This window comes from Hypomesus transpacificus, chromosome 25, assembly GCF_021917145.1.
Source record: "Hypomesus transpacificus isolate Combined female chromosome 25, fHypTra1, whole genome shotgun sequence".
NCBI classification, from domain to species: domain Eukaryota; kingdom Metazoa; phylum Chordata; class Actinopteri; order Osmeriformes; family Osmeridae; genus Hypomesus; species Hypomesus transpacificus.
Window position 1 is genome coordinate 1,583,063 of NC_061084.1, and position 12,736 is coordinate 1,595,798.

Consider the following 12,736-nt stretch of genomic DNA (forward strand, 5'->3'; position numbering starts at 1 on the left):
TTGTGCTTTATTGAATTCAGACTTTTGCTACCCACACATGGTTTCCCTTTCAAGGTTAATTTCTAACAAATCCCGAAAGATTTTTCACATTACATTTTAAGTTCAGTCTTGAGTATTTGGTAATAAGCATTTTAATTTATTTCTACTTTGAACAGGAATATGTTTAGTTGAACATGCTGCCATATTTTGAACCCTGGTACACGGAAACATTTGAACAGAATTTTAACAAAATTCTGACCTCACTCCTCCCATTGTTTTCTGCCACATAGTTTGTCTCTGTAAAGATCTTCCCAAGGCGTTTGGCATCAGTTAAATTAAAATGGCCAGAAAGCATTATGTTCTCTCCACCAAACTGACTGCTTCTGGCATTTATGTTCTGCCATTTGTGGAGCCTGTTTTTCCTTAACAAAGTTGTGCTTCAAAAATGGTCTGAATGCCCGAGGAGGCGCTAAGTGGATTGCGGTCACAGCATTGTCACAGCAAAACAAAACGTTTAAAAAAGTTTGCTGTGCAGAGGCCGGACCATGAGAGCTGTGCTGGAGCAGGGCAGAGACTTCCCTCTGTCCCAGCCTCTCACACACACCAGAGTCTTCCCTCTGTCCCAGCCTCTCACACACACCAGAGACTTCCCTCTGTCCCAGCCTCTCACACACACCAGAGACTTCCCTCTGTCCCAGCCTCTCACACACACCAGAGACTTCCCTCTGTCCCAGCCTCTCACACACACCAGAGTCTTCCCTCTGTCCCAGCCTCTCACACACACCAGAGTCTTCCCTCTGTCCCAGTTTCTCACACACACCAGAGACGGTTGTCAGGGAGGGGCTGGTGTGCCGCTTGGACTTGAGCATCTTCACATGCGGTCTCAGTAGAACTTAACTCCTCTTTAAGAGCGCTGCCGCATATTGTCTCGTCTTTCATCTTGGTCCCACAGACAGCGAGGCAGTGACAAGTTCTCATGGAACATGCGCGGTAATAAACAGCGGAACATGGCAATTGTAATGTGAACAGCATGCTGCCACTTGAACGAGTAATCGGCTGCAGCAGACTCACAATCAGTACCCTGTTTTCAGAAAGAAAACCCCACTCCCTTTCCCGTAAAAAAAAAAAAAAAGCAAAATCTGTTTGCTGTTTCTTTGTAATCCATGCTCTGCCCTGGCTCTGGGATTTTTGTTTCTCTGTCAATGACAACGGCACATTTTTCCAGTGAAGAAATAAGACTTAATAGATAGGGGATATATTTTATTTGTGCCATGTGCATCACGTGAAAAGTTGTGGAGCGGTGTTTGCCACCATGTGGGACTAATAAGGAAGTGAACCAAAAGGCCTCGACTTCAATGGATTTCCATCTGAGAGGTGACGTCTGTGGGTATCTCGTCTGATCTCCCAGAATGCCGTCTTGGGTCGTTTGTTCAAAAGGAACGTTGCTGTTCCATCAACCACACTGCCCCCATGTTGTGTGGTCCAGTCCTGTGGACCACAGTGGTCCCCACTGTAAATAAGGAAACAAGCATGTCCTCCTGTCCAATCGCATTTTCATTAGTCACTGAAAACATTGTAGGGGCAGCAGACTCAAAGAGACGCCAGTTACTCCGTGACTCTGTTGGTCAGGAACCAAAACACGGTATGATTCCCACCTAAACATTTTCATGGAAAAAAAGGTTGCCAATTTCAACATCTCTCTCTTGAGCTGTGTCTCTCAACGAAAGGTTTGCCTGGCGGTCCTTGATCTTGAGGAGATGTTGTGAGAGGTGACAGCTACAGACTGCACATGTTCTGTACCTGCATACATGAAAGACACTCCTGTTGAAACACAGAAGCGAATGTGAAGATTAAAAGCTCGGATATAGAAGCTCAAACCGACTTTTGCCTGTCGTGCCATGTACTGTAGGTAACCCAATGCAGAGCTCTTAGATCTGTGTGCACACAAAAGCAGAATATAGAATAGATTTGATCTCAAGCTCGGAACTCAATAGCTGCATTGTATATGGAGTGATTTTTTTGGGCATGCAACAAATGGGTGGCCTGGAAATAGAAAATAAGTCCCCCCCCCGCCTCTCCTTTTCGCTGTCGTTTTCAGTCTGTTTATCTAATAACGTTCCCTACTCCTTTCAGTGTCTACTCCGTGTCACACTTATTAGTTTGTTTGTAATGCACCGGTAAAGCCAGGCTTTTTCTGATCTCTTGTCTGTACTCCCTCCATACACAGCAAAGGATTCATGTTTGCTGTGCAATTTCCGTTCCTTCCAAGGTTAATTGTGAAAGGCCAAATGAATCTCCCTTGTCTCTGTGATTAATGGGAAGGGAGAGAGGGGGTACTAAATCTCCTCATCTTTCTCATAACAGAAGAAACGAAATGAGAAGACAGTCCGGCTTTAATTTGAATGTATGAAAACCAGCTTTTGGTCGTGGATGTGGCAAAGCTGTCGTGTAGGCTGGTTTCTGTTCCATAGAAGGGCTGTCGGGAGCCTGCCAACAGAAGCTTGTGCCAACAATATGCCCCCTTTGCCCTCATATCTATTGAAATCTCCCAAGCTCATTAAAATGTCTGGATCTGGGCCGAGTGGGTGTGCTCTGTTAGTTATACACCAACATGATTTATTTTTCGATTCTTTTTGAGGGGGTGGTAAACTTACTGACAAGTAAGGCGAGGTTTTGGCATATCCAATCATATTGCTGCAGCCTATTAGTCCGGTCCAGCAACATGATTCACACATCAAGGAACGGCTAAAGAAGTACAGTGCGAGTACTGAGACCCCGTCTCATCAAACCGCTGCCATCTGTGTCATATTTGCCTGAGGGCATCCAATGCATGGCCTCCTGATTCTGTACTTGTACTAAGTAGGACATTCTAGTGGATATCCTGCTGTTTGTTTCCTTGTGTGTCTGCGGACGGCAGAGAGGATCAAGCCGAATAACCAGAACAGTATGTCTTAGTTATCGCACCCCATCCCTCCCTCCCTTTCCCTCCAACCACCTGAATCTACAGGCTGGAGATTAGGGCGCCTGACGCCCCCACTGGCCTCCTCTGAACTATGACCTGGTCAGTTTGAGTGACACGTCAGGAGGAACCAGGAGACCCGAACAGTGCTTCAGCCACCAGCTCTCAAAACATCAAGGGTTCTTGTCACGTCAAGCCAAAATGCCAAAGCTCCTTTTTCATGTCCAACTTGACAAGATAATGCAGCTTTTCTACAGAAATTTTTTATGTAAGATGCTCTGTTAGTAATGCCATACAATGTGTGAAAGCAACTGAGTGTTGAATTATCTATGTTCATTTTGCATTTTTTCCTTAAACATGGTTTTGGCCCTTATAAGATTACACGGTATTTTAACTGTAATCCAGTTTGGCCCCTTTTCAAAGAGCACCATTCACTGCAAACAAATGCGTTCCCAGCATATTGCATTATGGGTATGCCGATGGTTTGTTGAAGTTAGCTTGATGGCGTGCGGATTGCGTTTGATGTGCCTGTGTAGGGGCTCCCAGCGTGTGTCATCAGTCTTAGTCAGGCCAGCTAGGGAGGACGTCCCCCCCACACACACGGAACAGCAGCCTCGCCGGGCTGAGACCTCCAGCTGCTTCCTGACGTCGAGGAAAAATTGCCCCCTCAGGTCGCAGGTGCGTAGAGAACGTATGTCCTCGCAGCCAATGGGGTTTACCCCTTCTCCCAAACCTAGGCCTCACCTTCAGGTAGGGATCAGCGATGTGGAGGGAGATGAGAGGATGCTCTTCTCGTCCTCGTAGCCAACATGCATGTCCACATGAGAGCCACTTTCGACAGGAATGCAAACTGTGTACTACGTACATGTGTTTCATTTGCAAGTAAATTAGATATATGAGGATGTGAAGGATGAGAATTTATGAGAGTCACCCAGCAAACTGCAGGAATCAAAGGTTTGCACCATAAAAAAAGTTAATAAAAAAATATGCCATGATGATTTAGAAAATACTTGAACACCACTCCAACACGGAGATTACTCTGTTTACAAATATACTCCAATTACCTGAATTAATGGCTTGCAAAAGTAGCTGAAATTCTAGTGGTTTGGCGCGTTTTTTGGAAGGAAAGATCAACATGGGTCAGAAAAACACTGTTGCACAGTGCCCTTGTTCATTCTGGAGCGTCGCCATCATCTGCCAAGTCCTACCCACTGGGAAGCCCTCACCGCGGGGGAATTTATATTTCCCTGATGTTTTTATCCTATTAACCTGTGGTGCTTCCCCTGTGAGAGCTGCTCTCTCGTTCCAGAGATGTACCATTCAGAACCTCGGTGCATCGCAAAAATCTTAACATGAGATAAGATAATCCGTTATTTGTCCCGCAGTGGGGAAATTGCAGTATCCAGTATCCCGTATTCAGCACAGGTGTGCATGGTGTAGGAAGGGTTGGAGATGGGGAAGGAGGGGCAGCGTTGTTTGGGGAGGGGGGAGCGGGAAGGCTGGCTACACTTCACCCCCCGAGTCCTGCAGACAGGTCTCCTAGGCTGGGTAAATAAACGTCTAGCTGGCGTACTGTCAGCGGGTGGGGGCCAGCAGAGCGGCGATGACACCTTGTTTTCATTTCCACTCAGACGCCTCGGACACTGAGAGCATTCAGCATTCACACTAAAACTCATCCCACCCTTCGGAGAGCCCGTTGGTCAGGCATGACAAGATCCTCTCGCAAACACGGTGCCACATCCATGCGTACTGTTACATGTATTCATATGTTCTGGAGTGCGGTTGGTTAGGCCTGGATAGAGCAACAGCCTAAAGGCCTTTGCTTATGGCCTCACGTTATGTCAAACGCGCTTACACACTGCCTCCAAAACCTTCGTCCATAAAAAAAAGTTTGGATCGGGTTCGATTTTCTGCATGTTTCGCATCCTTACCCAGCATTTGGAGAGTTTTTTGGACAATTCTGAGGCACCGAATTTTGAGGCAAAAACACATTCGAAAATTTCACACAAATGTTCAAGGGCCTTTACTCTTTCAAAACAGAGCTTGGCCCTTGAAGTGGCAGGATGTAATAAGGGATGTTAATGGTTACTGTAAGATAGGTAGGTATACTAGGTGCTTGATGAACCTAAACACGTGCACATGCACACCATAACGCATAAGAGCTGTGAGATCAGCCCAGTTGGTGACATCATTATAAAGGGCTGTTACTGCCCTCCTCTGCCAGCCAATGACATTCAGCCTAGAGGGTTTTACCATACTGGGGCAGGACTCCTTGCTTGTCCGGCCCACTTGAATGAACTGCACTTTTCCTGCCACAGTTTAAGTCACATTTCAAGAGAAGTGAAGCTTCCAGTCGTTTGAAGTTGATGATTTTGGAGGCGTATTAGGTGCTGAGTTCTCAAAAGGGAAAAGTAGGGTTGTTTCAGGATGATTTCCCTTGTGGTGTTGCTTTAAGTCATTATACTGTGGATGTCAGTTTCTAGACTTAATCTGAAGTCCAATGCTAATTGCTGCCCGCTCCCCTAAACTGTTGCCCCGCTTTAACAAGAAAATTCATTCATCTATTTTAGACAAACACACTTACTTACGCAAGTCACCTTGAACTATAGCATCTGGTGAATGGCAAAAATGTACACATTTAAATGTGGGTACTGGAGGGGCGGAAACACAGCGTCGACAAGTCTCACTTCTGCTTTTCTTTCTAAGGCATGTAACTCTAGTGCGGCAACAGACAGCGATCCATAAACCACAGTTTAGTAAGGACATAAGATCCCACCCCTCCCTCCACCAACAAACATGCACACACACACACACACACACTCACACCCCTGTCCATGCCACCCCTCATATCCCCTCCTCACACACACAGCCGCACATATCTCATCTGTCGTATTGGGTGACACACCAGCCAACAGGGTCTGCGGCCAAGCGTGTTTAGGCTGCACTTGGGACATAATCCTGCCTGGATCGCACCCCACCAGGCGCGAGGGGCGTAGGGCCGCCACTGCCACCACAGGACGATAATTGGGGAGATGGTGAAACTCAAGCCTGGGGGAGCTGGAGGAGGACAGGGGGGGGGGGGGGGGGGGGGGGGGGGGGGGGCGTGTGGAGGGGGAAGGGTGTCTCCTCAGAGCTTCTTTGCTGGGATCAAAGGCAGCGTGAGCTCGCTGGTGCGTCGTTTTCCGAGGTCACAGCGGCAGGATGCACGCACACTCAGCACCAGGGCGTGTTAACTGAGAGCTTGTAAGTGTATATAGTTGAAGCTTTGGCCCCGTCGACTCGAAGTTCAGACGTGTACAGGAGGAGGATGGAGGGGAGTTCCAGCCCGAGAATGATCCTGAGGTATTCAGTCCACAGGATCACTCGACAGTATCATTGAATACCCTGCCTGGCGCCTGCCAAGTATTGACTTTGTAGGCACAGATAATGTGTTGTTGTAGGTTCACTTTAAATTAATGTTTTGTGTTTATCTAAACACAAAACAAACTCGACCCTAAACCAAACTCAAGGTTTCCATACTTTCCAAATGTAGCTCCGTACTTCAGTATCGCAAAAATAAATTGCTAAGTAAATTCCACCGCGTACTCTCACACACACACACACACACACACACACACACACACACACGTACACACACACACACACATTCCAAACTAGCTCACACACCACACACCCTTCCACAAACCACATGGTCGTTGACACCCCCTGGTGAGCTGGGGTCAGCCAGGAGTCACATCATCACGGAGGTGAATATAGAGTTACACGCTCCTCCGGCATGTCAGCCGGGACAGCTTTAAACACTGATAAAGTATGCCATTTGAGCGACTAAAAAAAGGATCATTGGACCGCTCTTACGCGGTGTTCTTCCCGTTTATGGCACAACACCCTTGTCGACGGTTCCTTTCGATGTCCCTAAATGTTCTGGAAACCACTGACCGGATCTAATGCGTTGTGTCCTACATTCACTCCCGCACAACACAGAGATGCACACCTACGGTACACACTTTGATCCACGCACACACACGCACGCAAGATCTAACAAATAGACACAAATCACATCACATTATTTTAGTTGGCAAATACCATATCAGCGTGCTTGTGACTCTTATCATCACCATTGGTACCCACAGAGGAATATGTGCCAGCTGGTTCTTCGGTAAGCTGCAACAGCAGCTGCTGGCTAGTCCCCAGGAAAGACTTCATTTTGCCAACTATACGTTTGTCCACGCGTCCATCGACTAGCCCATTCATCGATGTGTTTGGGTTGGAAACGGCTCCCTCGCACTGCTTGAATGGAATAATTGTACCTCTATAAGCAGACGGATCATATTCAAACACATCAGACCTCAACACAGCAGGCCTGGCGTTACAATCAACGGGATTCTAACTCTAGAGGAGACATCATTCCTCTGCTACTGTAGTTCAGGCCTGTTTGTAGGGGGATGTGGCTCGGCTGTAAGTCCCGAGGGTACAGAGAGGATTAGTACATCAGTAAATCAGTGTGCACTGTCTCCAGACTCCACTTGCCTCTCAGCACATGCTGTAGTGCTTAATTAGAGTTATTGATTAGGTCCTGTTGAATCTGCAAGTCTTAATGTGCCACATTTAATGACTCCTGGTTCATCGGGGTTTTGCGGGCATGAGGTTGCCATGTGTCTGTGTGTGTGCGTGTCTCTTCCGGTCCCTTCGGATTTGTGCAAAATGTAAATGTACAAGTCAACATCATTAACAGCACTCTCAAGACCCCCCGCTTCTCACCAAGCGTGAGATCTGAGGTTCAGAGAGACCATCCGACGCTCGGAACATGGACGTGAGACGAGCTCAGGAGACCAACCGACGTCACAGAGCTTTGCCCTTTTCCATCCCCCTTTTCGAGCAACGAAATCTGTTCATCAGATGCTCTGCCTCTTTCACGGCCGTGTGGAAGAATGTGAAGTTGCTCTGGTTCCGAGGCAGCAAACGTAACGTTCCGTTTCTGTGGACAAGCTTTCGGGGCCGGTTCTCTGGCCGGCTGAGAAAGAGACGTTAGAGCACCCCCGTGCCAATTTAACTGACGCTGCAAGTCAACGCGGCTCGGAGGATCGATTGGCTTGTTATTGACCTGCCTCGTCAGAAAAGCGAGCGCTTGGCCGCCAACAAGACCACATGCAAGAGCTCGGGGGGGGGGGGGGGGGGATCGCTGCTGCGCCCATTTTACGGGGCGGGTCTCAAGTATCCCAGCGCTCGGTGCTCTGCCAGCGGAAAGCACATTGATCTCTGAAGGTGATGAAAAGACTCTCTCTCAGGCCTCAGTTTGTCCCTGAAAAATCCACCCGACCTCCATGCTGAGCGAGAGAGAAGTCACTGATGATCCATGCGTGCATTTGTAGGCATATCCGTCTTGTTTGTCTTCTTCGTTGAGTGTGTGTGTCTGTGTGTGTGCGTGTGTGTGTGTAGGGGGACTCACATCACAGTTCCAGAGAAGAGCTGGTTGTTCATCACTAATGGTTTTCAGCCCCTACTTCTTCACAGTAAAGCACTGTGTGTAGTGTGTGTGTGTGTGCACTGTTTGCATGTGTGTGTGAGAGTGTGTGTATGCATGTGTGTGTAGACATAACAAGCAGTTTGCCAAAAAGTGGATGCCTCCCCAACAGTGGGGAGGCCCCAGTGAGAGAGGAAGAATGGGAGCAGAGGGGGTTAGTGTCTGCAGTTTTGTGACATGAGCTTGAGACTATTTTGGTCTCTCTACTAGTTCAAAGAGAGGAGAGATGCATTTTTAATACTCGTTCAATCTGCTTGATGCAAAGCTAATGGGCTCCAGGAGTGATGGACAGGTTCCTCGAAGGCTAATGGAGAACCTCGAGGATTAATTATCGGACGAAGCAGGGCATCTGGGCAAATGCACAGCCACCGCAAGCTCCTCTGATGAAGATGCAACTTCTCTTCACAAATCCATCAGGGCATCTGTGAATTCATAACTCAGATCTAATCACTTCCCCAGACCACAGCCTGGTTGACACGGGAAGGCCCGCATGAGCCACGCAGCGTTAGCTTGTTTTTAATCATTTGCTGCCTTGTGCATCATTAATATGACATGCTATAATTAGATGGAGATTCTTATTGGGTGATGTCTTGGGACACACACAGGCTTAATGACAACAACATTGGTTCCCAGTACAATTATATGTGTGTGTTCCAATGAAGTAGTCTGTTAAAATACTCTAGCAAATGAAGTTTGATCAGTTCAATCAGCGTGTGTGGTGTGTTTGCTCCATACATAGCGTTCCGGACTGGTCATAAGTTTAAATGCAGACTGTAATCATTCTGAGTTACTCCCACAGTCTCCAGCTAAGTGCACATTTACAGCCCACCGCTCATTCCCTCCCGAGCAGGAGAGTAAACATCGACGTCATGAAAGGTAGAGACAAATATGCCGATGCTGACAGTCAAAAGAGGGACCAGGAAGGGTCAGCACCAATTCATGGTAACCATAATCATAACTCTAACCATAACCCCCACTCTCTGTTCGAGTGCTTGAACAACAACAAGGTGTGTTCGTGTTTGAATGTTTGGGCGTTTTTTTCTAGATTCAAAAGGTTTCCACTAAGTGTGTATTTGTATATTTTTGTATAGTGGCTGGCTAGATTAAGTCATAAGAAACCTCAGTTTATCAGACAAGCCACTAAACACAGGTAACACAGACTACTTACACACAAGTAGACTTTAGTTTTCTCTGGATACCAGTAATGTAAAACCAATGACAAGTTACGATTAAATGCTTTTTCAATTGGTTTGAATTGAAATGTATTCTAGAGGTTGGGAAATCATTTGAATAGTTCTGTTTAGAGGTATGGGTTAGGAAATTGTTTCAATGGCTCTATTTGTTTTGGAAATAGATGCAATGGTGTATGTTCTGCTAGGACAGCAGTTTAATGGGGCAAAACATGTTGTCTTGCACAAGAAAACAGAAAACAATATGTTTCTGGAAGAATTGACAGTTCTCAGACATTGTCTTAATAAAGACATTACTTGTCGGAATCCCCTAATTGGACATGTTTTTTTCTGTCTGGGTTAAGGATTTGGGTTGGCTTAAGTTAGCAAAGTATCAGTAAGTTGACTTCCATGAATAATATTGATTGCATTAAAAAAAAAGGCAGACATCATCCTAAAGTAGTTGTAGTTCATCAGTAAAGGTTGAGACAGGATGATATGATGTGTTTTGAATTAACAAACAAAACACATTCATCCATTTCAGGCAGTGCTTCACCAGATGCTAAGTTCATGTCATTCTCAACAGAAATGAAATCGGAAAACCATCTGTAGATGATTAAATTGGTGGTCAGTTGTTGGAAGCCTAAAAGATGGGGGCGGGCTTAGATCATCATTTATTTCCTGTGTCCGTGCTGTCTCTTTTTCAGTATTTCTACTTCATAATGTCTCTCTCTCTCCCTTTATTGCTATCTGGATGTATTTGGATGTACAACATGTTAGTTTAAAATTGACAGTCATTAGTAAAGTAATTGTAGACTAAGCAGACCATTCTGTTTTGTCTGGAAAAGCCCCCTCGTGTGAGGTATTTTGAGGCCAACTTGTCAACCCAACTGTCAGTTTTGCATTTCACAGCCCCCTTAACGATTCAAAACAGCCCCCCCCCCCCCACACACACACACACACACACACGCACACACACTGTGGAATAGGGAGAGAACAGAAAACATCAATAGTAACAGAAAATGCTGATTCTGAATTGTGGTCTTATTTGCATAATTCCTGGAAACAGGACCCAGTGTTAATGTTCCTTAGTGATATATGCATTGCCATGCAGAGGAACAAGGACATTGGATCCAAAAATGTCTCTGTTTGCCAAACTCCTCCTCGCTACGCAGTCTGAAAGTAATTGTAGATTGTCGAGTGCCGAGCCAAGCATCGTACAGTGTATTGTAGCATACTGTATAGTTTGGCATGGTTGCCTGTGTTTAATTCCTTCAGCCATGTTGTGATGTGGGGTTAAGTGGAAGGTAATAGAGTCTTAAACACACTAGTCTCCAGTAAATCCTTCTAAATCCTCATTCTGCCCTACTGCGGAACTGGAGCCCATCCAACATTCCCCAGAGAAAAGACACTGAGGAAATGCAGAGACACAAAAAGACGTTTAAAAGAGGTGTGTGTGTTATGTTGCACTGCCATGACATATACACTGAACTGTCATGCCGCATATTGCATTAATAGGATCCAGGCAGTGTACGCACAAAACGTACACACAGAACAGCAATAATGTCTGTGTTTCCTAATGTGACAGGTACCGATCATGGATCACTGATCCTGGATCACTGATCATGATTATCCCAATAAACTCATTTCCACCTAGTTATTGGAACTGATTTAATCAGGGTTCATTGGCAGTGTATCAAGAGTCTCATCTTGAGCTGTTTCAAAAAGTGTCTTGCATGTTAGACTACCTGCCCCCAAAGCTGTCATCTGTGCTCTTGTTTGGTCTGGCTTTTCCCCAGTGCAAGGCAGAGTAAGTTCAAAGTGAATCCATCGACACGAGAAATATCAAGAAAGTAACAAACTGGTAAGAAAGTAATGCAGCCATGCACACTGCTGTCAGTCACTGCTTGACCAAGCAGCCATTTGACCCACCACAGAGGCAATGACGCTGCATAATAATTCCCTGCAAATCGTCCGAGATAGAGCACTGTCTGTATGCACGCACGGAGGTGTGACATGACGGCAAGTCCTTCTCTCCAGACGCAAAGCTAGCATGGGCTTGCTGTGCGCTGGCTTGTCGACTTGGTCTAATGGCTTTTCAGTCTGGAACCATACTATTACACCGTGATCTACACTCCACAATCACAGGAAAGGTCAACATTCATTGCAAGCTTGGAAGGTGCAATTAGGCTTGCTGTGACGTTTGGCCACCAGCCAATTTGGGATTTGGGTTCACCTTGGAGATTGGATCGCAGTGTTTTTCGCATGGGCATAGTTTTTTTTATATGGAGTTGTGTTTCAATACAGAATCTTTAAATGATTTGATTAAGGAATAGTACGATGTACAGGAATAATGCTTGCTTTTTAAATGGGCTGGTGAGGCCAGGGTCCAGTACACTTTTTGTCAGCACTATGAGCTCTATAAACTAAGCATTATCTCCATGCTAAAATATATTGCCAGAATACGTCAGAATGTTGGATAGAAGAGGGAAAAACATAGTTCTATTTATCTGTTATTGATGTGTACAACTGTATCTGGCAAATGTGTTTAGCTGTGGTTGTTGTTGTGACAAGCACTTAAAAACCACTGTCAAGTGCATCATTTAACAGTTTTTTTTCTTCTTCAGAAATTCAGCTTCAGAATGTTTTTTTTCTTTGTTTTTGCCATAGAGAAAGCTCTTTCAGATAAGGTCACGAGAACCAAGAATATTTCACAAAAAATATGGACATTGCCTGCAACAACAAAAAAATATTGTATGGACAAATATTCTGGTCTCTGTGGTGTTCTTAATAGCTTTTACAATTCCCTCTTTCATTTGAGTGAAAGTAAATATTTTCTTGCCTTGGTTTTCCCCAGCCAGTCTGTGTATAGGTGTACTTACAATTTCATATTGTTCTAGATTTGTTAGTGTGCATTGGAAACCCTTTGTGCAATGAAGTGAAGCATTTGAATAGAAAATGCACCTGCAGGTTTGAAAGCTTGGCCGAACTCCACCCAAACCTGTAGACCTGGGCCACGCTCCCAAACAGTGGGAACAAGTTGAGAAGCAAATGTCACATGGTACTGACACCTATGCCTGCTTTTTACACGGCAGTATATTATAGCTC

At 45.6% G+C, this 12,736-nt stretch overlaps 1 protein-coding gene across 1 annotated transcript in view; it reads left to right on the forward strand.

The window, feature by feature from the left end:
• LOC124487112 (collagen alpha-1(XXV) chain) overlaps positions 1 to 12,736 on the forward strand; it is a 115,105-nt gene that overhangs the window by 47,743 nt on the left and 54,626 nt on the right. The window lies entirely within an intron of this gene.